This window comes from Rhineura floridana, chromosome 2 (genome assembly GCF_030035675.1).
Source record: "Rhineura floridana isolate rRhiFlo1 chromosome 2, rRhiFlo1.hap2, whole genome shotgun sequence".
In the NCBI taxonomy this organism is placed as follows: Eukaryota; Metazoa; Chordata; class Lepidosauria; order Squamata; family Rhineuridae; genus Rhineura; species Rhineura floridana.
In genome coordinates, this window is record NC_084481.1 from 104,811,843 (window position 1) to 104,838,393 (window position 26,551).

Sequence of the window (26,551 nt, forward strand, 5' to 3'; positions counted from 1 at the left end):
GCTAGAGACAGCAAAGAGAAATAGCAAGTACACTTTTTTTAAAAATGCACAAAGTTATATTATTTTGTTTCTCATCCCCATTCGGAAAACTTAGGGTGGTGTTCAATATTAGTTCTACTCAGAGTTGACCATTGAATTAGTTCTACACAGCGTTGACCCATAGACATGACTACCTTAGGTTGATTGATTTAAATGGTCTACTCTGAATAGGACTAGCGTTGAATACCAACAAAATTGCTATCTAGGTTAATGCATAATTACTTGGGAGTAAGCCCATACGGAAAGCAGGATTGGACCAAGATGAAGGTGTGAAAATTGGAGGGAGAAATATCAATAATTTAAGATACGCAGACGATACCATACTACTAGCAGAAACCAGTAATGATTTGAAACGAATGCTGATGAAAGTTAAAGAGGAAAGCACAAAAGCAGGACTACAGCTGAATATCAAAAAGTCTAAGGTAATGTAAATAAGATTTATGTAACTTTAAAGTTGACAATGAGGACATTGAACTTGTCAAGGATTATCAATACCTCGGCACAGTCATTAACCAAAATGGAGACAATAGACAAGAAATCAGAAGAAGGCTAGGACTGGGGAGGGCAGCTATGAAAATACTAGAAAAGGTCCTCAAATGCAAAGATGTATCACTGAACACTAAAGTCAGGATCATTCAGACAATGGTATTCCCGATCTCCTATGTATGGATGTGAAAGTTGGACAGTGAAAAAAGCTGATAAGAGAAAAATCAACTCCTTTGAAATGTGGTGTTGGAGGAGAGCTTTGCGCATACCATGGACTGAGAAAAAGACAAATAATTGGGTGTTAGAACAAATTAAACCAGAACTGTCACTAGAAGCTAAAATGATGAGACTGAGGTTATTATACTTTGGACACATCATGAGAAGACATGATTCACTAGAAAAGACAATAATGCTGGGAAAAACAGAAGGGAGTAGAAAAAGAGGAAGGCCAAACAAGAGATGGATTGATTCCATAAAGGAAACTACAGACCTGAACTTACAAGATCTGAACAGGGTGGTTCATGACAGATGCTTTTGGAGGTCACTGATTCATAGGGTCACCATAAGTCGTAGTCGACTTGAAGGCACATAACAAAAAGAACAAAGCCCCACTGAGCATAAATGGGACTTCTAAGTCAATATGCATAGAAGTAAGGTTGACTAGTATGTGGTTATGTCTGATAGATCTATTCCTAGATCCCACCCAATATTTCTGAATGCTCTTAAATTGCATTATACTAGGTAAGCAAATAATCCTCTGGAAAAACATCTAAAGAGTGGTTTGTCTGTACAGGCTTCAGTATGGAAATTTGAAATGTTAAATTTTCCAGTATGTTTAGTAAATTTCTATTTATCAGAAGCCCCTGTTTCTAAGGCCTCTATGAGATAAACACACAAGGTAAATCTTTGGGGTCCAATATTTTGCCTTAAGCATGATGAGCTCAGAGTTTCAAACTGACCACACAAATCCCAAAGAAGTAGGAGTCTTGCCATACCTCCATCATTCAAAGGAACTGTTTGTATAATTTGTATCCAAAAGGGTTAGTCTGTGTGGTTTGTTTGGGGCTGTCATTCAACATGGACAATTAGTGAGTTGTAATTTTATCTGTATACATTTTCATACAAATGAAATATAACTCTTTTTTTAGGTGATTTATGTGCTGCAACATTTAATTTACTGACAATATTTATATGCCATCCAATCAGCATTCTCCAGGTAACTTACATAAAACAAGTAGTAATACTAGACCACCTCACGTCAAACCGCTACGCCACGCCCCTTTTGAGTTTGATGGGTGACGTCAGCGGAAGTCCCCCCGGAAGGCCCACCCCGCCATTTCTGTTTCCCCTGATGACCTCACCGGATATCCCATCCCCCAGAAGCCCCAGCCCTTGTGCCCCACCCTGGAAACGGTAGCCCTGTGACCTCCCCAGGAGCACGTGGTCCTCGCTGGACCAATGGGCGTATTTTTACTCAAAATGGGGTCCCGGATTGGTCCCTATAGGGGCATGTGACCCCTCTATGAGCACGTGGTCTCCAGGGGACCAATCTGAAGAGGTTTAAAACCCCAAAGGTGAAAACAGGGTACCGGAATTGCACCCCGAAGGGGTGCATTTCCGCCCCCTCTCCAGACTGCTCCCTATAGGGGCATGTGACCCCTCTACGAGCACGTGGATGCCTGGGGACCAATCTGAAGAGGTTTAAAACCCCTAGGTGAAATTAGGGTGCCGGAAATGGACCCCGAAGTGGTCCATTTCCACCCCCTCCTCTCCAGAGCAGCCCAATAGGGATAAGTAACCCCTCTACAGCTACGTCACCCAAGGGGGGAGGTTTTGAATCCCCAACCAATCAGGAGAGGGGACGGAGAGACCTGGTACAGAAGTGCATTTTGCATGCCCGGACACGCTCTGATGATCGAACATGGAACCTGCCAGCACCCCTTTGAGTCCTATGGAATTAACTATGCCGCCACCCGCATAGAGGCCTAACCCTCGAAAGCGCTTTATTAGCACAAGTTCTAATGAAGATGAACGTTTTTCACCAACTAAACTGCTAAAAGAGGAAGAGAACAGCCTAATGTGGAACAGCATGTTGGAGGCCATTGCAACAGATAACGCTGTAATGCCGGTAAGATTTAAGTGTAAACTACATGCGTGGAGAACTGCAAAATATAGGAGAGGCAAAAAATGTGAAAACATGTCCTTACTTTTCTAGGGATCTTCAGTAACTGAAAACTCTGCTGAAGCTAGCTCCCTGCCATGTCCAACACCCCTGTGCAAGACGGTATCAATAGAAAACATTCACATGCAGGTTTGTAGTGGGATTATATGCATGTGTATTATAAAAACAAACAGAGGTATGTGTTTGATTTTTCTAATTTTTTCTTTTCTTTTTTAGAACTCTGCAGATCTGCCAAGAAATCATCCCAGGCATCTCATCCTTAGAAGCATCCTTGGCATTCAAACCCATGAAACAGACAATATTTTACCAAGAAAATGGAAGACAGCAATGAAATGCATTGTCAGAGCAACTGTGTATGCCATTTTGAAGCAATGTTTAATGCAAAATATGTATAATTCTTGTGAGGGGTGCCTAATTCAGGCCCCATCTCAGAAAAGACATGACTGTCTGAGCTGGACAAATCCTGTCCTTTCTAGAATGTTGAGAATTATATGTGGAAAGATCTGTTTTTAAAAGTGTGCTCCATGTTGTTATCTTAGCAGCATACAGTCTGAATTGTCTTGTTCTAACACAAGCAACTGTTGATGCAGTATTAACCCTTGTTACCAGAGTAGGCCGTTCCCAGAAGTCTGTCAAAGTTGTTGAAAAGATACTGAGAGACACTGACCAGTCATATCTAAGCCACATTTTAAATGTTATTAAGAACAGAAGTTACAAAACTTTTCTTACATCTCTCAATGAATCTTCTGAATAAAACGCTCTTTTGGAAACATAGTGTGTTTTTCTTTCTTTTTTTAAAATAAAGATGTAAATAATCTCCTCCTGTGGAACACATGAATGATTAAATTAGACAGCTCTCACGGTGGTGAGTTAATCATCCTCACCATTTCTGCTTTAATGCCAAAAGTAAATAAATATAATGGATGCTGACCATGAGCAGCTTCCTAGGATTTAATCGTATATGGTCAGCTTCTCCTAGGTCTTAATTCAAACTGGGGAGATTACGGTTTAAACAGAATAAATGTACAGGATCTGTTTTTTATATCCCTCTAGGTAAATCTCTGAAAACTAAAATATAGGGTTACCCGTGAGCTAAAGAAGCTGCCCCTGCATGCAGCATGCTTGTAAGATGTAGGGTTTTTATACTGTATAATCTGAATGAACTGTGTTAAATTCAGGCTTACCAGAGAGCTTCAGTTATAACACCCCCACCCCCCACCCCCTAACAACAACAAAAAAGAGCCACTTTGCAACATACCTGTAATATTGTGGAACCAATCACAGATCAAAGATACCTTGTTTTTCAGGATGCAGTTATCCCTGGTTATTTTTGTAAAACACATGGTTTTTGCATGGCACCCTAGAAAATAGCCAGCCATGCAGTGTAAGGTCCTGGGGAAAATGGCAGCGACCACATGGTCCAGGAGAAAAAAAATGGCGGCGACCACACGGTATGGTCATATGATTCTAGAGGAGATCACCTGGTATTGGAACGACCAATACAGAACGCTCTCTATAGGTAAAAAAAATAGCAGTTCTCCAGGGCGCAGTGTAAACCAATCACAAAGCCAAGGTCTGCATACATTAGGTGTGATGATATAAAAGGGCCTACACAGCTCAGGATCTTTCTTTTATCTGGCATTGGTGAGTACCATCTATTGTTTTTCTAGCACGATTTAATAAGTTTGAGGCTATGTGGCTATTTCTAACACTTTTTAAAATTATTTTTAAAATAAACAATCTAATCTTCTAGAAGGTAATTGATTATTTCATTAATGTGTTGCATGGTTTAAACATCTATTGTTTTTCTAGCATGATTTAATAAGTTTGAGGCCATGTGGCTGTTTCTAACACTTTTTAAAATTCTTTTTAAAATAAACAATCTAATCTTCTAGAAGGTAATTGTTTATTTCATTAATGTGTTGCATGGTTTAAACATCTATTGTTTTTCTAGCACGATTTAATAAGTTTGAGGCCATGTGGCTGTTTCCTAGCACAATTTAAAAAGTTTGAGGCTGTTAGCGGTCTGCTGCGATAACAGGGTTTAAATTTACTTTTCTTTTTAAATATAGTATAGAAAAAGCCCTCAGCATCATAAGAGAATGTCTGCAAGTAAGCTCTTTTTTTTTCTCATCAAGTTTGCAACATATAGTTTATTTCTGGTCCCACATGAAGAATTCCCCCTTTTTTCCCACAGATTCTGTTCTTCAGGGTGGGAAAGCATCAAAGACAATGCAGAAAAATTTATCCAATCTGTTTGAAGGTAATTAATGTTTGTTTATATAAAGAAATCAGACACGAGGTCTAAAGTCCGGAGCATAAATTATAATAGACCTTCTGAGTGTTATGAGGCTTGTACATTTATTTCTCAGATAGAAATTATACAGGATATATTAAACAGGGAATATTAACCAAAACGGCGGATAGTAATTCTTGAATAAGTCCATGATTCTGATCTTCATATTGTGGAAAGGTCTCTCAAAATGCTTAACAAAACTGTATTCCTGCAATAAAGATAGAGAGTATTTATTGTTATGGCTGAAGGCAGCTAATTTCTCAAACTTAAGAACAATATATTTTTGTTATACTCACCCATCCTCCATTTTCCAAGATCCATTCTGATTTTGTACTTGTGATGTATGCTGTGATGTAATGTATAAGCTGATCCTCATTGCTCTGTGTCAGAGGAACTCCACACATCTGTAATTTTTTAGCGATAATACCTCCAAACAGAAGAGTTGTTACAAGACAACCCCAATTTGATTTTCCATCAGCAAATACTGATTCTACAACTCTACCAAAAGTATTGCATGCTGCCTCTGTAGATTTAATTTCAAGAGAGTTCAAAAATGGGGCTATTTTTTCTTCAATCTCCTCTTGAATTGGGCGGGCAATATTTTCAAAAACTAGGACCGGTTTGAATTGTTGTATCTTAGGTACTGTTCTCCCACAAACAAAATTTAAGAAGCATTGAACCATGGTGAATGTATGGCTCTCCATTTTTTTTCTGAATGTGCTGCTAAACCCTAGTCATGCTCTATACTGGTTCCAAGGGGGACAGGTCTCAACATGTATTCCTTATCTTCAGAAGCTCCAGGTCCAAGCTTTCGCAATGTTTCTAAACTGAAGAGAAAGATAAGCACCACCCCTTCCAGGATCTCAAATAATGGTATGATAAAGGATTATGAAAAGAAACAATTTCTAATTTCAGTAAAATTCTCATGCGTGTAACGCGGATATGTTTTCTGGCTGTAGGTAACAGGGTTCAGGAAATTGAGGTGGCAGGACCATCCCTTAAAAAAACAAAGAAAACGCACCACATAGAAGGACTGCAGACCTCAGATGGTATAGGTAAATAAGATATTTCAAGTTGTAGTGGTCATTTAAGGTCAATAAGGAAACCATCAAAAGAGCTAATATGTTTGTTATTCCTCACAGTGTACAACAAACCACCACCAACAGCAGAAGTTACAGACATAGAGATCCAGGCTGTTCCTGATCCAGAACCTATACAGAGAAGGTGTGACAGCCCCCTACATTCATCACAAGGATCCCTAAAATTATGGATTCCCACACAAGGGCCTGAGGAGCAAGATCTACATAATTGCGTTGAGCAGTATAGACTAGTATCAAACACATATGAAGCTATTGAGAACATGGTTAAAAAAGCTAAGAATATGTTTAAAAAAGTTAGCATGATGATGATGAATGCCAAACAGTGTCAAACATCTGCAAATCTGCAAAAACAACAACAGTATCACTGCAGTGCTAATAGTATTGCTAAGCATGTACAAAGGGGTGGCGGTAAACCCAAAACAAGGTTCGGGAAAAACAAACCAACCCAGTCCCAGCTGTACTGGAGAAGGAGGATTAAAAAAATACTGTGCATGGCTAAAAAAACACTCTCAGCCTCTAAAAGCCATAAGCGTTCAGGTAAAAAAGGCTGTAAAAATACTCCATCTCTAGGCACAGCAGTTCTAAAACATTTCCAAACACCACAGGATGCAGGGTCTTCAGGTTCACACATGTCTACACAAGCTCAGGATGTGGAGCCTATAGGGACTGTCTCGCATTCATCTACACCACCCCCAGATAGTGAAGGTGAGTGTGCACCCAATGATCATGAGGGGCTGGTATATGTAGAACGGGTTGCCACATACCAAAGACATTTTGAAGGCTTCCAAGCATTGCGCGTTACTGAGGTATTCCGATTTATTAATCTAGACCGTATCAGATCATATGCCCACGCTGTATCTGAATTATACAATGCCATCCAGATGGTTCTACAAGATATTAATAGTAGAATCGCTCCTGAGGATTTTGTTCAAATAAGGTTAGAGGGTGGGGGTCTATCAGATCCACTATTTTCAGTCAGAAGGAATAGGGATGCCCTGAATGCCGAGGACTTTCTAATGCACATGAGCAACCTCTTGCAGAGCAATGCACAAATACTTGCAGATGTCTCTCTGTGTTTGGTTGTTACAATTGTGAGGCCTCCAAATGGTGGAGGCCATAGGGCAATAGGTTCTATACCCAACAGTGCAATCATCAGTAAAAAAAGACAATATCTGGTAGATTTAAACTCCATGGGTAACAATCTCTGTTTTGCAGGGGGGCTCTTAGCAGTCATGGCTGAGAAGACCCTTACAGATACCGAATTGTTGACAGCAGCAGGGGAGTTGCATAAGGAACTAGGCTGGAGTGATCAAAAGAAAGTTGCCCTTAATGATGTTTCCTTTTTTGAAGACCTTTTAAAGGTCAACATCCAAGTAGGCCACTTCAATTAAAAAAAGGGCTGGAATCTGTATCACACAATAGGACCGAAATACCCCAAAACCTATACTATGCTTCTCCATGATGAACATTATTATGGAGTACACAATGTAAAAGCTGTTTTTGGATCTAAAAACTATTGTGAGTATTGCAATACGTTATACACACACATGCATAATTGCATGTATCACTGCAGGCTTTGTCTTAGTACAGAATGTGTTAGTAATGTGGGTACACTGCAGAGATTCAATAATTGTAAGATGGTTTGCAGATCTGCATCCTGCTTATTTAGACACAGACAATTGGCCTCTAAGAAAAGTGTAAAATGTGAGCACAGAATCTACTGTGTAAAGTGTTCCTCTCTCCAGAATCCAGGGCATGATGACCAAAAATGTAAAGGAAGACAATGTAGTGTTTGCTGGGGGTTTATCACATTGGACAAGAATCATCAGTGTTACATGGCCCCTATTAAGCAACCTAAAGTGTCTGTAAAATACATGTTTTATGATTTTGAGTGTCATCAGTCAACAGGCGTTCACATTCCAAATTATTGTTTTGCACAAGCGTTTGCAGGGGAAACTGTGGAATGTTTTAAGGGTAGGCGCAAGGATTGCAAAAAGAAAAGGGGGAACAAACAGAGGAAGAAGCCAAGCCAGAAAAAGAATGAGTAGCCCCCTGCAGGTAAATCTTGGGAGTTTAAGGGTGAGTCATGCCTTGCTGAGTTTATAAACACCTTCACTAAGGATAGCCAGTTCAGCAACAGCACATTTATAGCTCACAACTCAAAAGGTTACGACTGTTATTTTATAATTAGTCAACTGATCAAGGAAAAAATGGATGTGGATATTATTGCTCAAGGGGGGAAACTGCTCTGTGTGACAGTAAACAGGCTAGGTATCAAATTCATTGATTCCCTTAGTCATTTACCCATGGCCGTCTCTAAATTTCCATCTGCTTTGGGTTTTGAGGGATGTAAGGGTTATTTTCCCCATTATTTTAATACACCTGAGAACTGGAATTATGTGGGACTGATGCCTAGAGTCGAGGACTATGGTGTACAACAGATGATGCCCGAGGAAAGGGAGAAATTTTTAATTTGGTATGAGAAGAACAAATCAAACATTTTTGACATGCAGAAAGAGTTGGCATTTTATTGCAAGCAAGATGTAGCAATTTTGGTGCAAGGCTGTACCAAGTACAGACATGAAATCATAGAAATGACCAAGGCTCAGAAAGCAGCAAAGTCTGGCACTGAATGGCGCGCTATAGATCCATTCCAATACCTCACACTGGCTAGTGTGAGTTTAGCAATGTTCCGGTTTAAGTTTCTGAAGGAGGACACCATAGCCCTACCACAACCAGACAACTATCACAGACAGTGTAAGAGATTCTCTACCTCTTCAGTACAATGGCTATCATACTTAGAACATAAAGAAAATATTCAGATTCAGCATGCCCTAAAGGGTGGTGAATTCAAAGCTGGTGATTATTTTCTTGATAGCTATGCAGTCATAGACAATAAGAAAATGGCTTTTGAATTTAATGGGTGTTTTTGGCACGGCTGTGTCCTATGTTATCCTCCTGAAAATAGGAATCCTTTGATGGGTAAATCTTACGAGTCTCTTTACAACTCTACAGAGAAAAAAACTGCTGAACTTAGAGGGTTGGGGTATGAGGTCAGGAGCATATGGGAGCATGAATGGAAGCAAGTGTTGAAATCAGATGAGGAGCTTAAAAACTTTCTGACTTCAGCAGGGTTTCCTGAGCCTCTAGAACCTAGAGATGCTCTCTATGGTGGACGCACTAATGCTATCAGTCTTTATTATAAACCAAATGCTGAAGAACAGATAGTATATTTTGATGTCTGTAGCTTGTATCCGTTCGTTCTTAAAAATAGAGAATATCCCTTAGCACATCCAGAGGTAATATATGAGAATTTTGAACCCATCTCTAATTATTTTGGGATTGCGAAGGTAAAGGTGTACCCTCCCAGGGGTCTTTTCTTCCCTGTACTACCTGTTAAGATGAATGGAAAACTCATGTTTCCCCTCTGTGCAACCTGTGCAAAGGCACACATGGAATCCTGCAACCATTCTGATGAGGAGAGGGCTCTGATAGGAACGTGGTGTACAGTGGAACTGGATGTTGCTATAGAGAAGGGATACAGGGTGGCAGAAATCTATGAAGTGTGGCATTTTGAAAGGACATCCACGCAGCTGTTTTCAGAATATATAGACACGCACCTGCGTCAGAAACAGGAGGCATCAGGGTACCCTGAATGGTGTGTCAGTGGAGACGATAAACAGAAATATGTAGAGGACTTTCTCAAAAAAGAGGGGGTGTTCTTGCGCCATGAACTGATCTCTGAAAACAAAGCAAAGCGTAATATTGCCAAACTGTTTTTAAATTCTTTGTGGGGGAAATTTGCTCAGAAACGCAATCTGGCTAACACCCAGGTGTTGAGAGATCCTGATGACTTGTTTAACATTCTGTTTTCTGATGCTTTTGAGGTTTCGATGTGTGAATTTATTGATGCTGCTGCTGCCTGTGTGACTTGGAAACATTCAAAAGATCGTATGACAGTCTCAGGTGGGAAGAATGTGTTCATAGCATGTTTTACAACTGCCTATGCTCGCCTGGAGCTCTACAGCCTGCTTGACAAGTTGCAGGAGCGTTGTTTGTATCATGACACAGACTCTGTTATATTTGTGAGTCAGAAGGGACAATGGGTTCCACCTCTAGGTGATTTTTTAGGGGAACTCACAAGTGAAATCCCTGCAGGTCAATATATCACAGAGTATGTCTCAGCAGGTCCTAAAACGTATGGTTACAAATTGTCCGGTGGGACTGCATGCCTGAAGGTCAAAGGAATAACCTTGACAGCTGATAACTGTACAAAAATTAATTTCAACAGTCTGAAGGACTTAGTTTTTGCCCACGTCTCAGACAGTAAAGAGTTGCCGCAGCGTGAGATAGTAGTGCAGCAGCAGGGTATTGTTTGAAACAAAAGGTGCTGGACTCTTGAAACTAAAACTCTCAAGAAAACCCAGAAGGTTGTCTATGACAAGAGAGTGATTACCAAAGGGTTTAAAACCATTCCTTATGGGTTTTAAATGGATACACGGTGGCACCACCCCTTCTCGGCCATTCTAGCAGGTCCTAGTAACTGCGGTAAAAGTTTTTTTATAAAAAACATGATGGACAATGCTCACAGCGTACTTGCAGCTATGCCTGATAATGTTGTATGGTTTTACAATGTCTGGCAACCGTTGTATCAGGAATTACTATGTAAATACCCTTTTATTAATTTTGTGAAGGGTTTGCCAGAGAAATTTGATGATGACAATTTGCTGCCTCCTAATAAAACAAATTATGTTATTATTGATGATCTGATGAATTGCGCATCACAGGATCAAGAAGTGGAAAAAGCTTTTACACAGTACGTACATCATAGAAATCTGAGTATTTTTTTCATTACGCAGAATATTTTCTGCAAGGGAAAAAGCAATCGCACCATCAGCCTAAACGCTAAATATATGGTGTTGTTTAAGAATCCCAGAGATAAATTACAGATTGCAACTTTAGCACGGCAGATGTACCCTAGAAATGCCCAGTTCTTCATGGAAGCTTTTGCAGATGCAACACAAAAACCTTATGGTTACCTGGTTGTTGATTTAAATGCCTCCACACCTGAATCTTACAGATTAAGATCAGGGCTTTTCCCTCCAGACTGGCCTGTTGTATACACTATGAAAAAGGCCACTCGTGGTTACAAAAGGCGGTAGCTTAACCGCTCTGTGTTCTTTGAGTCTGGTTAGCCAGTTGGTCAACATGTCCAGCCGCGTAAAAAGAAACCTCCCTCTCTTAAATCTTTTTATTAAGGCTCCTCCACATCAGAGGAAAGCCATTTTATGTGCAGCATCAGATGATCTCATTGCTGCAATCTCAGAGATAGCCCTCAACACTTTAAAAGGCAATATTCCTCTGTCTCCCCGCCAGGTGCGTATATTAAGAAAAAAACGCAGCCTTATCAAAAGCCTCAGCAACAAAAGAGTCTCCATAAAAAGGAAGAAACAAATAGTCAAACAGTCTGGGGGTTTTCTCGCACCGCTACTAAGTTTTGCCATCCCTCTAATAACAGGACTGTTAACTAAACAGTGATGGAGTATGCTGAAAAGATGTACCTGGTTCCCAGCCATCAATTAGAACAATTGAAAGGAACCCCTCCTAAGGAGGAAGACATCAGGAAAGCCACTATCTATTCACTCGATACTGAAATGAAGGAAATTCTTCACAGGGCGGATTTATCTCAGGATGAAAAAGCCAAACGTTATGATGCCCTGCTTCAGAGATATCTAATTCATGTAAGACATAGGAAGGCAGAGAAAGAAAAACTAAACCTGTTTCTACCACAGCCCCAACAGGCCTCTGCAGAATCCCCTGTAAATTCTGATACAATCATTCAAGAAATACTGGACAGTCTACCTGCTAGATGTAAGAATCATGCTAGGTTGTTGTTAAACAAAATGCTACAGAACAAGAGTGTTTCCACGTGGAACGACAACGGCGTCTTTGTGTATAAGGGCAACGCTATAGATGGAATCACGCAGTCCCGCGCCCTCTCTGTAAAGCACCGACCCATAGGATGGGATGTTTTTATGACAGCCCTAGCTGAACTAAACATTCCTACATTTGTTGTGGGCAATGTTGCCAACAGGGAATCTTTAGACATGTTAAAGAACCCCTCTATCTCTTCTAAAAAACATGTTGCTGCATGGCCTATAGTATCTCTGCTGAATGTTTTATAAAGAAATAAAACTTTCAAATGTGTGTTTAACTTTATATGCTGACTGTGTCTGATTGTTTTACATGTATAAAAACCACCACAACAGTATAAATTATTTAAACCCTCAGGGGTGCTTTATTGGGAAACACGGCTATGAAAATCATTGCAGGATATACAGCTCTGGAATGGTTGAAACACAGATGAGGAAGGTCTGGGCATATTTCTCTTGTTTACAATCTGTTCCACCATCTGATCATTTCTCTCTAAATCATAAGAATACAGTTCTTGAACCTGATTAAATGTTAAACCCTTACAACGTTGTTGTAGAAAAAATACGCAGTGGTAGCCACAGGCGACAGAATCTGGAGCTTGTAATTGTCGGGGTTGAAAAGCAATCCTAGTGGTATTTTTCCTTAGAAATTTTATAATGGTCTTGGGAATCAGCGGGTGGTCTGGAGGATGTCCATAGGAATCAAAAAATTCACCACTGTTATCTTCTGTCAGGTAGATGGCCAGCCAATGTTCTCCAGGCATGTTGTTTGGGTGGGTATTGACTACTAGCCCCACAGGTCTTTGTAGTAATCTCTCTTTGGGGAGTCTGTCACAGGGAAACACACCGTAGAAAGGTTTTCGCGTGTAGGGGTTTGAAGAGAGGATGCGTGTTAACTGCACGCTGTCCATGTTTACATATAGTCATACAATACATTTCTTCTGTGATTTATCTCTATCACGCTGTCAAAAACTCCATACACTATCATGTTGACTGTAGCTGGGAGAGCCCTAGCAAATCGAACTTCTGCTCTCAGATTCCCTGTTTTGATCAAAGAATAGTGATCCCCGCATTCTTGGTCTGGAGATAGGTCGAAAGCAAAAAGAGTGTAGCCTCTCGCAAACTCCCCGTGGTTAATTAAAAGAGCCCTATCTTTCATATGTTTGCCTGCTGTCTGCACCAGGCTCATGTATTCTCGAACACAGTTTCTGGTTTCAAATTCTGGCTGATGAGGCTTTGTGGGAATTTGGAAACCATCGACGTACAGAGATACAAAACTGATGTCATAATGCTTAAAGTTAAAAGGGTTTTTATTGTATATTCCACTGAAGGAATCATTATCCACCAACCCTATAACTACTTGCTTGGGTAGCTGGCCCAAAAACAGATTCTCCTGATTGCTGACACGGCTTCCTCCAGGGATGCTAAACACTTTCATGCTGACACGATCCACAGGGTATTTGGCATTGGATGTCAACAATGCCTCTGCATGTCCTAACCGGACACCTGGTGCCACTCTCACCTTCTTTACAAAAAGTGAAGCTGATAAAATTTGCAATTTGTGGCGGCTGTTTGCATCATTTGTCATCAGGCAGAAAGCGTCTTTGTTGCGTGTCAGTTTAATTTTCACATCCACACCGTTTAAAAGCAATTTTTCTTGAAAAAACAGATCAGCATGGAGATGTCCTAGGAGGTCTATTTTCTGACTTTCAGTTGTCAGTGCAGCCCTTCTAACAAATCCTAAATTATCCCCATCCAGGGTTGCTGTTTCGTGTTCTCCAGGTGTGTCTTTGTAAAATAGCCCTGCAGAGAATTGTGTGGCTAGCGTATCATCACTGTAGTTCAGCACAGTTTCTATGAAGGCTCTATAAGGGTAGCAGTTATTGCTCTGACTGATGAGACGGTCTCCCAGGGTCACATCCAGTTGACTAAAGATGGAGGCCAACGGATAATTCACTAAACCCACATTAGCATCTCTGGCCAGGTTTGTTCCATCATGGTTCACAATTTTGCAGCACACATATAGCATTGTATTGTTTAAATCCATATAATCTTCGCCATTTCCAGCAATGTAGAATTCTAGTGGTGCAGTTTCCGTTAGCGCTGCCAAGGGAGGGACCTCGATAAATAGGCTTCTCTCAATACTGGTCTGGGTAGGCCCTATCTGGAATAGATCTAATTCAGATTTAGTGCATTCCTCAGAACTGCAATGGATGAAGGCCATGCTGGTTTAAAATATATCTCTTTTTCGGGCCGGTACTGTTTGCCTCTTCTTTCTTGAAGTTTTCTGCTTCTGAGGCTTTTTCCTCAACGGCTGTGCTCTTTTAAAAGGTCGAGGAGGGCCTGTTAATTGTACCCGTGATGCTTTTCTTTTCAAGGCCTTTCTCCTTTTAATATACATCAGCCCTGAGCCCTCTTGTTGGGGTTGTGGGTTAACTCTATTCAAAACTGCCTGAGTAACCTGCCCTACCACATCTTTAGTGATATTCCTAGCAGCTGTTTTAGCATGTGGCTTAATAATCTCTAGGCCTCTTCTCAAAAGTGGTATGGCTTTTCGAAAAAGGCTCCTGAATATCCCCCCGATTCCTGCCCCATACATAACAGGCGTACCATGGTACCCCGGAAGAGCATTTCCAGCCTGGGCCCTGTAATAATTCCGGTAAAGGGTTGGGTCACCGTAGGTTTTCAGTATCACCATTTTTAAAACGGCAAACCTCTGCGTGGGCGAAAGTGTACCTTCACAATCACCTTTCCAAAACGAAATGGTATGTTTTTGTTCTGATCCGTCTTTATTTCAACATTGATGGTGTCAATATGATGCTTACTCACAGGAATATAGTGTGGTTTGTCATAAACAATGTTGACACAATCGTTATTCTGTCCACGCACTGGTACAGAGCGCAGTAAGGGTACATAGAAGTCCCCAACTATCTGATGCTCTATGATGTCGGTGTAAATGTATAAAGTGTTGAAGCCTCCTGTAATGTCTGCTGTAAAAGGCAGCTGACGTACATGGATGTTGGGAAACAACCCTAATATGTGGGCTAGTTCTTTGCTGCTTTTAAACGTGCAACCATCATCTGATTTAAGTCTAACCATTCTAGTCACTTGGTCATAGTGTAGGACCATATCGGGGTGCTCGCTGCTCTGGTCTAGTATAAGGCTGTTCATGTTTTCCAGCAGTTCAGGGATGCTTGAGTAATAACCACGTTGCAGACGATAGGACCATGTTTTTTCTCCATTACCAATTTCAAATCGGGAATCAGATGTTAGATTGTTCCAACTGTGTGGGTACTGTATCTCAACCAGACCTACTTCCCACGCCCCTGGTAGATCCAGGGGCCTTGCTAGGCGAATAGTAAAAGCTGAGCTAGTGTTCTGTGGAAAAACAGTTACACAGGCATTGCTAGGCAGAGTAATGTAAAAACCACTATCCCCCATTCTTCTGTGCAGGTTCACAAAGATCAGAAGCAAGTACCCAACTGTTGAACTTACTGGGCCAGCCTAACCATTTCACTAAATGATACTTTTTCCTACCCCTGCCTTTTGTTGATAGAATTGATTCAATCCTGTACAACATGTCCTGTTTGTTATTAACCTTCTGCAACTCTTCAGAATAGAAAGAACCAATTACAGGCTCCCCAGCATAATCTTTTAACAGGAAGACAGGTTTTCTTCCTCTTCTGATGACCTGATCCACTATAAACAGCTCTGTGGTGAAATTTTGTTCATACCCTTTGACAAATGCCCCCTTGCTTTTAGAAATCCTTACGTGGTCTCCTTTCCTGAACAGCGTTGATACCTCTTTTCTGTAAATACAGTCTCCATAAATGGTTTTCCATACCGCCAGGGCGTTAGAATGGTTAATATCAATAGGCATTGCTCTGATAGTTCTATGAAAACTATGATTATAACTTTTTAAGAGTTGTGGTAGGATATCGATATAACTATAGGTATTGTTAGCTGTAAAATACCTCCACATTTTTGATTTCAGAGTACGGTTAAATCTTTCAACAATAGCAGCTTTTACTTCATTATTGCTGACGAAGTGGTGAACTCCATGCTGCTTTAACAATGCGTTTACGACTCTGTTTAGAAACTCTTTGCCTTGGTCCATTTGGAGCTTTCGGGGCTTTCTTCCACTCTGACTGAATATAACGTTAAAAGCTTTAGAGACCTCTTTGCCTGTCTTGTCTTTTAAAGGCAATGCCCATGCATACTTAGACAGAATATCTATGACTGTTAAAATGTACCTGTAGTTCTTGTGCTTAGAAAATTGTTGCATATCTACTAAGTCAGCCTGCCATTGGGCATCGATATCAGACACAATAGTCTTGTTTCTTTTAAAATGGATTCTGGCTGGCTTATGCAATGTGTAAGCATCTTGGTCTGAAAGCCATGTCATAACATGTTTCCTTCTTAGTGTTTTACTGTGCTTTTTTGCCTCCTGAAATAGATGGTTCACTCCCCCAAAGCTCCCAGCCTCCTCAGGTGTGTAATATGTGGTTTTTAGAATTTCATCATGCTCTCCCATATTGCTGGTTGATACAGGTATGGACACCGGTGGTTAAAGTAAACTATTTTTATTGGTACAAAAAAAACTCCTGCTTCAAGCTTTCAGGGTTCAGGCTTGGGACAGACACATGAAATGCAGGAAATATTAACAGCCTGCGAACTCTCAATGTGTAGATTTTCCATATCACCATCATGCATCACATCTTCCTATAGAAAAAAAAAGAGGCACTTTAGCATTGGGGTTGCCCCAAACGGGGAAAAACAACACACTAATAAAAATACAGCTCAGAAACACCTACCTGTAGACACCCTTGCTCCATGCCTTCATTTAAATCTTCCAGCCACTCGTTTTCTTCAGCCTCCATTTCCACCATGGGTTTAAAAAGTACACTTCCATCCACAACCTCAGCAGATTTCATAAGTTGTTCTTCCTTCAGGAAATGAGCCTTCAGATCACACCCACAATCACACTCTGTGTCGGACACGGATTCACTAGAATTTGCCTGGAATGAGGTTTCAGGGTCTGGATACTGTCCGGCCGTGAACACCGCTACAGGTAAGTTTGGGGTTGAAACAGACCGTTTTTTTCTAAAATGCTTTGATTCTTCCTTTCCACTGCTAATTTTTATACTCGCTGGTGGAAACGATAATCTCCGAGGCTTTACTCGCCTTTTTGAGTGCATTTTCAAAGGGGCTGGAGGATAGGAAAAACCTACTAGCCCATATGCTGATTCGCACGCTGGTTCCATGTTCGATCCTCAGAGCGTGTCTGGGCATGCAAAATGCACTTCTGCACCAGGTCTCTCCGTCCCCTCTCCTGATTGGTTGGGGATTCAAAACCTCCCCCTTTGGGTGACGTAGCTGTAGAGGGGTTACTTATCCCTATTGGGCTGCTCTAGAGAGGAGGGGGTGGAAATGGACCCCTTTGGGGTCCATTTCCGGCACCCTAATTTCACCTAGGGGTTTTAAACCTCTTCAGATTGGTCCCCAGGCATCCACGTGCTCGTAGAGGGGTCACATGCCCCTATAGGGAGCAGTCTTCGGGGTGCAATTCCGGTACCCTGTTTTCACCTTTGGGGTTCTAAACCTCTTCAGATTGGTCCTCTGGAGACCACGTGCTCATAGAGGGGTCACATGCCCCTATAGGGACCAATCCGGGACCTCATTTTGAGTAAAAATACGCCCATTGGTCCAGCAAGGACCACATGCTCCTGGGGGGTCACAGGGCTGGGGCTTCTGGGGGATGGGATATCCGGTGAGGTCATCAGGGGAAATGGAAATGGCGGGGTGGGCCTTCTGGGGTGGGCCTTCCAGGGGGACTTCCGCTGACATCACCCATCAAACTCAAAAGGGGCGTGGCATAGCGGTTTGACATGAGGTGGTCTAGTATTACTACTAAAACATTACTACACCATAACAGGACAATTTTAAAAAATAAATAAAATCCAATGTAAAAATTCAGCACCTTAATGTCAGCTGCAGAGCAACATAAATAAAAACACAACATCCCTAAAAGCATATGTTAGGTCAAAACTAAAATTCTGAGCTGTCCATTTAACCTTACTCACCTCACGTTCACCCCAGGAAGAGTGTGGAGCTGAGTCACATGAACCCACTGCCAGAGACCCAGGAAATAACGACAACAAAGAACCTTTGACAAAGGGGACCCAAACCTGTCCAGCAAGGTGCCTTCCAGAAATGGGAACCCCGTTTATTGAAAGGGGTTCAGATTATATACCCTCGAGGAGGGGCTACAGGTCAGGGGGATGAACCTAATACAGCATAAAGAAATGACACGGTGGCATAAACATCAAGAAAGAGGGGGGGAAGGAGAACAAGGGGAGATGGGCGAAATTGCCCAGGGCAGGCTGCCCCTTTGTAAATCAGATTTTGCAGACTGCTACAGCCTTGACATGAAGGCTGGAGCCAGAGATCTCAAAACAAGTAGGGATAGAATATTAAAACATAAGCAGAGCACAAAATAAATGCAAAACACACTCTTACGGGGACAAAGGTTTTCATCCTTTGGCACATATCTTGTTAAAGCTCAATGAGCATATGAAAGATGAATCCAGCTTGCATTATGAACCAAAGTTCTTCCTGCAAAGTTCCCTGGGATGGGGGTCAGGTCAGGGGCAAATAAACCAAAATCAACTTTATTTCTTCCATAATTCATTTTAACCCAACACATACAACATATTTTTATTTGTTGTTACTAATTTCATTTATGAATCACTTCCCATGAGGCATCAAAAGCTATTTACAATATAATATAACAGATCTAAAATACAGTGGATTCAAAAGTTAAAATTTTAAAACTCTGAGGATATAAAAAGGTCTTTACCTTGCACTGAAAGGACTACAAAGAAGGCACCAGACAAGACTCTTTGGGGAGAGTTTTTGATAACCAATCAAAAGCCCTAAACAGAGGAGACTTCATTTCTTTCCTTTATGAGTGACGGGGTTGCCAGGTCAGAAGCATCCCAAACCCTGAGATTTCAGGGGCGGCCCCTAGTGATGTAATGGGGGTGGGTCCTGGTGATATCATAAGGGACGGGCCCTAATGATATTATAGGGGATGGGCCTTAGTGATGTCATTAAGCACGATACATTAGGCACCAACCACAGTTGCTTGGAGCATACCACTCAAACAAACAAAAAAAATATCTGATTGGAAATTAAGATAGAAATCTTAGCTAAATGAGGGTGTTTCCAGGTCCAGCTGAAGTGATGGGATCATTCCTTCTCACCTGTTTAGAGATCCTGGGTAAGGAACATTTAATTTAGTCTATTTGCTTCTGGCAAGAAGAGTCTAAGTGCCCTCAGGCCAGGCCAGTCACCAGAAGACCATTGTAGGAAGAAACCCTAGTGTTGTGGAGATGTTAGATGGGAGCGCTCAGGACTAAAGATAGATGCCCCTGAAGGGTGCAATTCTGAATAAATTTACTAAGGGACTAAGCCCCATAGAACTCAACAGGATTTACTTCTGAGTAGATGTGGTTAGGAATGTGCTGTTGGTAAGGCTTGACTAGGAATCCTCTGCAACAATATCCATATCAAAGCAGAATGGAATGCCCTGCCTTTTAACGTGGCTGCTCCAAATTTCTTTACAGACTTGACCCTTCAATGCAGAGACAGAACTGAAAATGGGTAAGAGTTAAGAAGATTCTCTTATCTTTCCTGCCTACTCTGTGCGCTGCTATAAACTCACTTTGACAACCAACCCAATTCCAGTGAGTAATAATTGACAGAGAAAAAACATGCATGGTTTGGTCTACCTTCACGGGCAGTAGATTGGGAACAACAGCACTGAAGCCACACTTCCCAGTATGTGAATTCTCTTTTATCACTCTTGGGCAAGAAACAAACCATTATGCAAATAACAAGGTGCATCATCAGTGGGTTTAAGGGGGTTGAGCTGACCACATGGAACCATTGTTGTTGCTTCTATGGATATAAGGAAGTAAGGTCAGAGGTAAATGAAATGCAAATAGAAAAAGAAAAGACAGTGGTGGTTTCCTAAATGCAATACCACACCAACCACAACAAGATTCCTATGAGTAAGAGAAAAAACTCAGCATCCCACAACCACTCAAGGTTCCTAATCAAAACTAAAAAAAATCCTGACAGCCAGTCAGCCAAGGTCACAGAAATCCTCATGCAGCACAACCTGACCTGGGGGCTGCAGTTACTGCAGAATGCTGTGGCACAATTGCTGACATGAGTGAAACCCTATCAGCACATAATACCTCTGTTCTGAAACCTGCACTGGTTGCCAATTTGCTACCAGGCCAAGTTCAAGGTGTGTTTTCCATGTTTCGGGTTCCACTTAATACTTGTTTTACTCTTGTAAAAAATCAATCCTTTAGTGTGGCAGTACCTAGGCTTTGGAACTCCCTGCCTATTTACATTAGGCAGGTGCTTCATTGTACTAATTTTGACACCTGCTAAAAACATGTTTTGTTTAGGCAAGCCCACCCAGGTATGTAGAAGCTATTATGTTTTTAATCTGTTTTTCACTCATTGTTGGTTTTATTTTAATATTTTTAATATTTTTAAATACCTGTCTGTAACTGGTTTTGCCAATAATTTTATTGTTTTAATTCCTTCTATAAACCGCATTGAGGTTTTTTACAATAAAGTTGTACATAAATGTTGTAAATAAAATACATAAATAAATTTCAGAGTCATTGTCGCCCTTGGGTCTCTTTCCTCTTTTAGGCACAAAGGAATCTACCTTATATTGAGTAAGGCCATTTGATACCATCTAGCTCAGTACTGATGACATGGACTAGCACTGGCTCTCCAGGATTCCAAGCAATTGTCTCTTCCAGAGATTAAATTTTGGACCTTTGCATGCAAAGCATGTGCCACACCACTGAGTTACAGACCTGTTTAAAAATATATATTTTAAAATTGTCTTTTCAATTCACTAATGAATGCACAGCATACTAGGGTAGATCCACACCATGCATTTAAAGCACATTAAACATACATTTGAAGCACATGAATCCCACCACAGAATCATGGGAACTGTAGCTTGTTAAGGGTGATGGGAGCTATAACTGTGAGGGGGAAACTACATTTCCCAGGATTCTTTGGGGAAGTCATGCACTTTCAATGAGAGTTGGATGTGCTTTAAATGTATTATGTGGATCTGCATTACTTGATAAACTTTGCCTGCATATAAATTATTTTAATTAAATTTTAAAATGGAAATAAGCTACAAAGTTTACCATGGGTGACCATGGGCTATGCACCATCTCTCAGCCTAATCTGCCCCTCAAGGTGAAAACAACAGAGGTGGACCATGACCACCCCAAGGAAGAAGGGCATACTTAACATGTAGAGAAAATAATAATTTGTAAATAATAACTTACAACTATACAGTGAGATCAGATACATATCAAGACATAGTATGAAGAAATATTTATATAAGCATGTATGTCAAAGATGTTTATTATTTACACAACCTGTAAAGATATTCATAGTGCAATCCTATTGATGTTTACTCAGAAGCAAGTCCCAATGTATTTAGTGGGGCTCTTACTCAAACAGGGAAGCATGCACAGAGCTGCAATTCATTGATAAGGAACTTCACACCCAGTCTAAAATTCAGAATCATGCCACTTTACGCTGTTTTGCAACTGTTTTATACTTGTCTTTTGGTTATTGGGTTTTAAATGGCTTTATTTCTTGTTGTGAGCTGTCTCGGTTTCCAACCCTACCTCACAGGGCTGTTGGAAATATTCCATATACACACACACAGGAGATGTAAAAATGCATACACCCCATATAATAGTTTATTGCCAAAACCAGTTGGCCATTGCAGAACTTTTTTTTAAGTATTAGTTTCCTGCCAAATAAAAGCAGTGATACCTAAGTAAGCCCTGCTTAACTGCTTTAAAAAAAAGGATTGGAGGGGGACTTACAACACAATCCTTTTCTCTGTGCATTAAAAAGTCCCATTGATTTTCAGCACATTCCTAACCATGTCTACTCAAAAGTAAGTCCTACTGAATTCAATGGGGTTAACTCCCAGGTATGTGGAATTACCATTGCAACTTTACTCCCAGAAAAGCTTCATATTGGGAAGGTTTTCAAAACAGGTTATGAATAAGACTAATAAACTGCCCTCTTCAACAGTCCAGTAAAATTTAAACTTGTTTGACTCCTTAATTAGAAAAGTGTAACACTGCAGCATGTACACTTTTTAAAACTTCTGTTCAAAACTTAATTGAAAGATAAAATGTATAATATACCATTTTTGTAAGTAATTCAATACCTGCATGCACACTTTTATTATAATTATAACAAAAATTATTTACTGTGTATACCCACCAAGATCCTGGTGTGAAGGAACTTGGCATGTTCAGTCTGGTGAAGATAAGGCTGAGGGGCGACATGATTACACTCTTTAAGTACCTGAAGGGCTGTCACATAGAGGAGGTTACAGATTTGTTCACTGCTGCCCCAGAGGGTAGGACTAGGTCTAATGGTTTTAAGTTGCTGGAGCGTAGATTCAGATTGGACATTAGAAGGAACTTCTTGACAGTAAGGGCAGTTCGGCAATGGAACCGACTGCCTAGGGAGGTGGTGGGATCCCCTTCGCTGGATGTCTTCAAGCAGAGGCTAGACAGCTATCTGCAGGAGATGCTCTAGCTGTGGATTTCCTGCTGTGAGCAGGGGGTTGGACTCGATGGCCTACAAGGCCCCTTCCAACTCTATGATTCTGTGATTCTATGATCTTCTGTTGTAGTGCAATCCTATGGATGTTTACTCAGAAGCAAGTCCCAATCCTGTACAGAGAAAGTACTCTTTATGCTGCTGAAAGCTATATATTTACTGAATTCCTGATGTGAGAGAAGCAGGAAAAGGAAACGGTTCTCAGAACTTGAAATGGGGTTTAGGTATTGCCTAGGGGTCAACAAATCTTGTCAATCACAACCCTGACTTCCCTTATTTGCTAAAAACCTGAAAGGGCAGGGATAAGAGCAGCTGGTACTAACAGAAGTTGGGGGGGCTGACATTTTGGTTTATATCTTTTGAACCAGACCACCTAGAACAGCCTTTCCCAACTAGTGGGCCACCAGGTGTTGCTGGACCACAACTCCCATCAGCCTCAGCCAGCATTGCCAATGGTCAGGAAAGATGGGAATTGTGGTCCAACAACATCTGGTGGCCCACTAGTTGGGAAAGGCTGACCTAGAAACTTAATTTTTATTTTAAAATGACAGCAAAGAGTCCGGAGATTAAGGTAACTCACCCGGAGAGGACCCCCAAAGACTGGAGTCTCTGGGCAAAAACTGGACACCTGGTAACCCTAGTGAGTGTAGGGGGAATTCCTGTTTTAAAAAATCTGTCAGTCCCACCCATGGAGCAGGTTTTTTTGGGGGGGGGGGAAACCTGCTACCTGATTAATCACAGTCACCATAGTAAAAATATTTTCAATTGTTCATCCAATTAATTACTCAACTGACAGTGCAATCCTATACACATAAATAGTAAGCCTTCCAGGTGTGCATAGGATTGCAGCTCTTATTTAACCAATCCATAAACACATTTTAAAAAGAAAGGCATTCCTTCATGTTGTAGCCAGCTCTTATATATCTGATTCACATATCACACTGGTGTATAAAATCCTACCTATTTATTGCACAGGAGATATGGTTGCCATATCATCCATAGATCTCATGTTCTCCCTTTTAAAATCAGATTTGTATATAAATAAAATCTGAGAGAGTCTTTTGATAAGTTGGTTTACAGCTATCATCTCCGAACACATAAATTTGGCCCCACAGTCTGTAATAAGGAATAACTAAAACCCATTTCCTATAAAGACCAATATCATTCTCAGTTTACTGTCATTTTCTGCTGGATGCAAAGTCTTTTAACTCATTTGGTTCCATTTAAGGAAATGTCCATCTCTTCATAATCTACAAGTCTTGTATAGCTGGGTGTTCTTAAAAATGGCACATACTTATCTGCCTAAGGTTCCAATCACAGGATTGTGCTTAAGTTAATTACATGCAAAATATTCCCTAACACTAGTATTCGCTTTACTATTAGTATTCACCTACTGTCCTTGCAATCCCTTAATGGTTCATATCCCCATATTTCACAAAAGCCCAACATTTTGCTCCTAATTTCTCAAACCCTAATTGCAAAGATCTGGAAGGGAGCAAGTAAAAACTGGCCATATTTCTAATAAATATAAATTGCAAATGCAATTTTCTCTCCAATATATGTAGAAATAGTATTGGTTTGATTAGAATGATTGATTACATAACTGAACAAGGTGTGTGTGTTAAGCATAGTATATAGTAAACCTTCCTCTTAGACACCCAACTTAAAGACTTTTCTACCTTTTGGAATTTATATGTACTTCTAACATTCATAGTTATTCTGTTTAACGTTATGTAGTCAACTTAACCTTGCACACCAGTTTTAAAAATAATGCTTAAAAAAAAGAATAAGCATGCTTAGCAATTGGATAACTGTGCATATTGCCAAAGAAACAGCTTAGCTCTTTACTTTCCGAAATCAGATTGACATTCCCTGAAATGGAGCAGATTCACTATGGCATATTAGTTTACTTTACTTATGCATGGATGCAGAACAGCAATTCAGATCCCACAGGGGGGAAATAGGTGACTTACATATTGGCTCCGGACATCTGGAGGCTTCCTCATCCCTCCCCCCAATCCTTTAACACTTTCTTCCCCTCTGTACTCTTCCACATGCATATGCAAATGCTCTACTGATTGCAGAACTGCTACATAACTCTGTACAATGGTCCCATTAGCTTCCTAACTGACTCCAGAAGAAGGGTGAAATTACTTCCAGAAGTCTTTTTATGTCGATCTGCCTTTAAAAGAAAAGAGGCCAATATTAGAATTGTGTTTAAAGGGCATGCCTGTAGTTCTTATAATCCACCACCCGAGGGCCTCCAAACCTCACTGATAAGCCTTTCTAGCAGATATTCCACAATGTTGCTGTTTGCACTCTTATCTCTGCTGCCATGCACTGGGTTCAAGTGGTTATTGTTTCCTGGGGGAAAGTTATTGCTCAGGGTTTAAAATTCAAGGACGTTGGGGAATATTGCTTTGCTACCTGTTTTCTCTGCCATTTGGGCCAGATGTAAGGGTTCAGGCATGATGACTGCAGCAGAAGTGCAAGTTGGTTATTGCCACATGCTGGAAACACTGGACACGCTAAACCTCAGACTGAAGCGGAAATTAAAGGAGCTGCAGTTCCCTGAGGGGCTGCACTTATCATGCTGGTAACCACAGAGTGTTCTTTGCACTACCCTATATGCATCATCTGTCTTTCCCAGCTGGCCTGGGCCCCACACAGATGGCCTGGAATGTGGACAGCAGAGACCATAAAAATGGGCTGGGCACACTTAAAACAAAAGACAAAAAAACAGAGGAGAAACTGCATTAAATGAAGACATCAGAGGCTGGCATGGGCAAAGTTGAAATATAGTGCTGGGTAAGCAATGGCTGCATGCAGACATGTGCAGCTCAAGGGCAAGCTAATCATATGTGTATAGAAAAGAAATCCAAGTTGGAAGCAGGTGTAGTGGGCGGGTGCGAGAGCAGTGGTGCACTCCACTGTATGTTTGTTAAATTTATATCTTGCCCTTCCTCCCAAAGGAGACCAGGGCGACAACACACAAGGGATAAAACATCTTTAAAGCAATTTCAGTACAGATGCAGACTGGGAAAGGTGTCTACGTGTTTTATTTATTTATTAAATGTATATCCTGCCCTTCCTCCCAGTAGGAGCCCAGGGTGGCAGAAGAGGAAGGTCTTCAGGAGGCACTGGAAAGACAACATAGATGGCACCTGTCTAATATATGGCAAGAGGGAATTCCAAAGGGTAGGTGCCACTACACCAAAGGCCTGATTCCTATATTGTACAGAACGAGCTTCCTGATAAGACGGTATCTGCAGGAGGCCCTCTCCTGTAGAGCATAGTGATCAACTGGGTAACATAAAGGGTGAGTTGCTCTTTCAGGTATCCTGGTACCAAGCTGTATAGGGCTTTATACACCAGAACCAGCACCTTGAACTTAGCCTGATAACTGATTGGCAGCCAGTGCAATTCTTTCAGCAGTGGTGTATCATGGCAGCAATATCCTACTTTAGTGAGCCATTGAGCACCACATTTGGCACTAGCTGCAGCTCTGGACCAACCTTAAGGGCAGCCCCACATTGTAGTAATCCAGCCTGGCGTTTACTAGCAAATAGACAACAGTAGTCAGGCTTTGTGTTGCGACAAAGAAGTTACGAAGGGGGTCACTAAGCTTCTGCCAATGCAATCAACTTGACAAACTGGGTGTGTGTGTCCAAGCCAGATTGCATTGATGGTCTCCTACTTTCAGCCAACTGAGGTTGTTCTATTGGGGTGAATGGGGCACTGCCCTACCAAGCCCAGTCTGTCTTCAGCTAAGACCCAACCTGCCTGCCTCCTTGCTTATTACCAGTCCAGGGGG